Raw genomic sequence first — 6,264 nt, 5'->3', positions numbered from 1 at the left:
GGGAAATGGAGACAGATTACTTTAAGTGATGTGCCCAAGGTCACACGCGAAGCCAGTGGCAGAGCTCAGTGCTTGAGAACCCAGGAGAACTTTTGGTCTTCTGCCATAACCACTAGATTAGAAACTCCTTCAGGGTTTCCCAGCCTTTATGTAACAACCTCCTTTCAAAGACATTAACCATTTGGAGACACCTTCTTTACCATGAGGCTCCCAGAAACAAATTCCCTCCTAGCCTTTCTACTCCTTAGGCTCTCTTCCACTCAAACTCCACACTCTTCCCTAGACCTTGCCTCCTTCAGTCCCCAAAAGCCCAGACATTCCTCCTGAAAAATCACCCACCCAGACACCCCACCTTTTATTTGCTCTTCTGAAGTCTCCAGGTTTCTCTCTGCCTCCTTTAATCTCCACCAGGTCTCCCGGATAGTACTTATCCCGGACACTGTGCCTGGAGCCTTCGTTACTCTTTCACTCCCTGCTCTCAAGACTCCCTTTGATTCCAGCGAGCTTTGCATCAGGCCCCCAGGCCGGAACATGCATGTGTGGGTGTATTCCCAAGAGGAATGCTCTGGTGTTTAACGCACCATACGTGGGGCCCGGAGAGCTGGCTGTAATTCCTGGCTCTGCCACAGACTTGCTATGTGACCTTGGGCAAGTCTCTCTGTGCCTCTGCGGCCCCTTTGCAAAATGGGGACAATAATACTTCCTGAGCTCATAGATAGGGGGAAGGAGGGCTGTAAATTCAGTGTTTGTGAGGCACACAAGTACAATGCGGATGAAAAAAAATCTCTGATTCAGGGCGGGGTTTGGTCAGTAAATGAAGCACAGGACCAAGTGCTGAATAAGAATAAAAAAATCAATATTGAATGGCTGTCTCATTCACTAAGTACCATCCATCCTCATGTGCTGAATAAAGCAGAGGTCCTGTGGGGAAAAAACCAGCCTATGATCCTATAAAATGGCTGTGCTGTAATGCAGACACACAAGTGGGTAGAGTTAAGGCTACACGGCTAACCTTAATTTTATTTTAATTTAATAACTTCTGAGCGCTCAAATTCTGCAACCTTAACATTATTTCAGTGTCATTTTTTTGGTGTTGGGCTATTTATTTATTCACTGAGGCTTCTGGGCTGTGAGGAGCTGTGACTGACCGAGGGGGAGCAGATCTGGTGCTTGTCAGCCTCGCCACTTTAACCTAGGAATGTAGACACAATTGCAGGGAGAAAGAACGGAGACCAACCCACCGAGTCCATTTCCCAATTAGCCATCCCAGCTTCCTCCCCCATCACAAATATCCCTGCTTCCACCTTATCCCTTGAAGTTTGGGGAGTTCCATATCCAAGACTCAAGGAGGTCAATCTATTGAGTTTTAAAAAAGAGAAGGTTAAAGGGTGACTTGATGACAAACTACGAGTACTTACATGGGGACCAAACATTTAATAATGGCATCTTCCATCTAGCAGAGAAAGGTATAACACAACCCAATGGCTGGAAGCTGAAGCTAGACAAATTCAGACTAGAAATAAAGTGTACAATTTTTAATGGTGAGGATAATTAACCACTGGAACAATTTACCGAGGGTCGTGATGGATTCTCCATCGCTGGCAATTTTAAAATCAAGATTGGATGTTTTTCTAAAAGATACGCTCTAGGAATTATTTTGGCAGCAGTTCTCTGGCTGTGTCATACAGGAGGTCAGACTAGATGATCACAGTACCCTTGGGCCTTGGTATCCATGACTCCTGTGCACATGCCATACTAAACTCCCAGGAAATTCCATAAATAAAATTGTCGGCATTTAGAAGGAAGCACAAAATCCTTCCCCCACAACAAAAACCCTTAAAAACAAAAAGGCAAGAAACGGCAAGTTATGGGATCCCTCTTAACTGCATCCCAGTGCCACTCAGCACTCTTCCTTTGACTCCGGTGATGGACTCCACTTCTTCATAAGGAACTTCCATTTGTTGCCAAGAGATAAAGAAACACTTCACACAAACACATTAACCTCTTTCAAAGTATCAGACTAAAAACTTTAATTACTCCCACTGACCCCTGTCAGGATCACAGGGCAGAGACCCAACTTTACCCTGCATACATACACCAATGCTAAGCGTTTGCTAACGTGGCTCAGGTTGTAATTAAGGTTCGGTGATCATGTGAGTGAGATCAGGGTGTTATCTGCAGAGTGCTTGGTCATCTGCTGGAGGTGGAAGGGAATTCCGTGTGAAGCTGTGCCGTCTGGCACGGTCAGCGGAGCGTGCTCAGTGCACGTGTAGCTCTGGTTAAGAGGTGTCGTGCAACTTGGCATTTTCTTGCTCTTCAGAGTCGACATTAGGTGTGTGGCAGACTGAGACGACATTTAAAAGGAATTAAGCCTGGGTTTTGTTTATGGAATACTTATAAGAATTATTTCCAACAAGCCCCTGCATCTGCCTGCAATACTGCCACCCGCAATAGCTGCATTCGGAAACAAACTGCTTGATGTGCCCATCCTTTTAAACAGGCCAGGGCAACTGGATGGCTCTGGGGATTAGTAATGATGGGATATGGCGGCTTTCATCTCTGGGGCGCTGGTTTGAATAAGTTCACAGTAACAAGCCGTTTCGACAGCACATTATATGAAACGAGCCCGTGGGGTCAGTTTGCTTCCTACTGGATACGGTAAATGTTACCATTGCTGCTGGGCCTCCACCCCATTGTTGGCTGACTGAGGGGCCCAGGAACTAATTGACCATGCCTAGGTGCGGTCTTGTCATGGCTGAGGCATGGGCTCTAGCCCTGTTCTGCGGGCATGCTCTGCTGGGCACACGCTTCTCACCAGTGCCTGGCCCCAGCTGGGGAATAAGCTTTGCACATGCAGGGTGGGATTTTCAAAGGAGATGGAAGGAAGAAGGCAGCCAGCTCTGGAAGCAGCGCGGTCCATGCACCATTCCCCTGATGAGAAGCCATTGCACCAGGCATGCCAGGGCTAGGAATAAAAGACACGCTGCCCTCCAGGGCAGAGTTCCCCCCACTCTCCAGGAGGCAACACCTCCACGATGCACAACTCCCCTAGCTGTCCCCCCCAACCCCTCCCCCCAGTGCTCAGGGGTGCCCAGCAGACAGAGCACACCTGGCACACCCTCGCCTTGCACCCTGCACCTCAGGCACCGGCACTGAATGCCACAGGGCTGAGTCATCAGCCTCCGGCTCCAACTGACCCACCCACCTGAGGGCTAAGCCTGGCTCGTTCTGGCTGTAGTTCTTTCGGGGTAACCCTATCCCCCACCCAGCACATAACCTCGCTAACCCCCCATTACTTCTCCAAAGCATACAGCCCTCCCTGCCTCCTCCCCTGGGGCATTGCCCACCAGCACATAGCCCCTCCTCCCCCAGAGAACCATTCCACCCTATTCACAGTCTTGCCTCCCCCAGGCATTAACTATCCCCAGCACACATCCCTGCTCCCCCGGGGCATCACACCCCTCCCCGAAAGAAGATTAAATACTTTCAGTTGCAACAATAACTCAGTAACACAGCTACTAAAGTTGGACATTTTTAAATCAGTAGGACCAAATAACTTGTATCCAAGAGTTTGAAAAGAGCTGGCTGAGGAGCGCCCTGCACCATTAATTTTGATTTCCAATACATCTTGGAACACTGAGGAAGCTCCAGGGGATTGATTCAAAGCTCATGTTGTGCCAATATTTAAAAATGGAACGACCTGGGTAATCATAGGGAAAATATCTATATGAGATCCCAGGCAAAATAAAGAATTAAAAAAGGGTAATGTAATGCCAATCATCAAGGGTTTATGGAAAATAGGTCTTCTCATCAAAAAGTTATATCAAGTTAGTTTGACATTACAAGATTGATGAATGTAGTAATGTTTAGGTAATATACTTAGATTACTGTCAGGCATTTGACTTGGCACCACATAACTTCTTGGTTAATAAATTAGAACACCACAAAATTAATGTCACACATTAATGGATTAAAACCTGCCTGATAGGCCGTAAAATATAATTTTACATGTGTAGTCATCATCGAATAGGTGTGTTTTTAGTAGGTTCCCGTAGGGATCAGTTCTTGGCCCTACACTATTTAACATCTTCATCAACGGCCTGGAAAAAAAAATCATTACAGGTGAAGTTTGCAGATGACACAATGACTGGGAGGGAGGAGGGGGGCGAAGGTAACTGATGAAGAGGGCAGGTCACTCAGACTGAATGATCTGGATCACTTGGTGAGTGAGGAGCAGGCAAACAATAGGTGTTTCAATATGGCTAAATGTCAGGTAACAAAGCATGCAGGCCCTACTTACAGGATGGGGGACAGTGCTCCGGCAAGCAGTGACTGTGAGAAAGACAGCGGGGTCACGATGAATAATCAGTTGAACGCGAGCTCCCCGTGAAACGCTGCGGCCAACCGGGCTGACGTGATCCTTGGATGCACAGAGAACATCGAATAGGAGCAGAGAGGTTATAGTACCCGTGTGTGTTGGCGCCGGTGCGATCACTACTGGAATACCGTGTCCAGGACGGCTGTCCACAGCTCAAGAAGGGTGTTGATACACCGGTGTCAGTCCATTCAGAGACGAAAGCGGTTGAAGGACTGGAAAACAGGCTCTCCCCGCGATAGATTCAAGGAGCTCAGCCCGTTTAGTTTCTCAAAGAGCAAGTTCAGGGGCTACATAGTGAGTCTCCAGGCACCTATGCCGGGCAGACGGCCGTGATGCCAGCGGGCTCTGCAGCCGAGGAGACAAAGCTCTCACCCCGACCAGTAGCTGGAGGTTGACGCTAACCCAATTCAAACTGGAAATAGGCTGCAAAGTTTTTGACAGGGAGGGTAATGAACGGCTGGAACAACTTACCCAGGGCGGTGGCCAACTCTCCCGCCCTGGGCATGTTTCAATCCGGGCCGGGGGTCTTTCCACCTGCTCTGCTCTGCTCTGCTCCAGCCCTGGGGCCAGGCCGGGCCGGGGGGGGGCAGATACAACCCTGCCCTGGCAGCTCTGACTTTATCTGGGGCCAGACCACGCTCCAAGCAAGGCCACCCCACACACACAGCCTGCTTGCCCCCCAACACTCAGCGCCTCTCACCCCCAAAACCACCCCCCAGCACCCCCCACTGCCCCCTGCATCCCCCTGCACCCCATTCCTCCTCCCCCCAGCAGCCCCCCAGTGCCCCCTTCCCCCCTGCACCCCATTCCTCCTCCCCCCAGGACCCCCCACTGCCCCCTCCCCCAGCGCCCCCATCCCTCCCTTCGCTCGCATCCCGCGCGCATCCCCAGGCGCGGCGCAGCGCTGCGCGGGCGGTGCCGAGCCGAGCCGAGCCGTGCCGTGCCGAGCCGGGGGCGGTGCCTGCCCCCTGCCCCCCCCCCGGCCCGTCTCCCAGCAGCCTTTGCAGGCGCCTACAATGAAATTTGCGAAGTTTTTTCGGTTTCGGCGCCATTTTCGAGTGGACTCGGAGGTGAGGAGGGGGGGGCGCGGGGCGCCGCCGGCCGGGCCGGGGGGCGGCGGGGGAGGGGAGCCCCGGGCGCGGGGGGGGGGCGCAGGGCGGTGCGTGCATGCAGTGCCCCCCCCGCAGGCCGGCGGTGAGCGGGATAAAAACTTTCCCGGGGAAGGAAAGAAACCGCAAACTTTCCATTTGCACCCCCCCCCAAAAAAAAAAACAAAACCCAACCCCCCCCGAAATGCAGCCGCCCCTCCCCCCGCCCAGCTGGCGGAGTGGGGCGGGGGGGGGCGTGTTTGGGTCGCACGGATCCGGCGCCGCGGGGAGAGGGGCTGGCCGGGCGTGGGCAGTAAACAAGTCCGGGGGGGGGGCGCAGAAATCCGGCGCGTGTCGTGTAAATGCCCCGTGGTGGCAAAGGGTTAAAGTGCAGCCCCCCCACCCCCCCTTGCACACTGCCCCGCTCACACCTGGCGCCTCCAGCCCCCCCTTGCACGCTGCTGTTCACACCCAGCCAGCGCCTGCCGCCCCCCTCTTGCACACTGCCCCGCTCACACCCACCCAGCGCCTGCCGCCCCCTTGCACACTGCCCTGTTCACACCCGGCGCCCCCCGTTGCACGCTGCTGTGCACCCGCACCCAGCGCCCCGTTGCACACTGCAGCCCCCCCGTTGCACGCTGCTGTGCACCCGCACCCAGCGCCCCGTTGCACACTGCAGCCCCCCCCCTTGCACGCTGCTGTGCACACCCCCCGCGCCCCGTTGCACGCTGCAGCGCTGGTGGCCCGGGCCGGGATCGGGGCCCTGGCTATTGTGTCGGCGCGTGACGCAGTTGCGAA

The sequence above is a fragment of the Emydura macquarii genome, unplaced genomic scaffold (assembly GCF_026122565.2).
Source record: "Emydura macquarii macquarii isolate MOO-44397 ecotype Brisbane River unplaced genomic scaffold, CSIRO-AGI_Emac_v2 contig_1253, whole genome shotgun sequence".
Lineage (NCBI taxonomy): Eukaryota > Metazoa > Chordata > Testudines > Chelidae > Emydura > Emydura macquarii.
Note: the sequence above shows the minus strand (reverse complement) of the source record.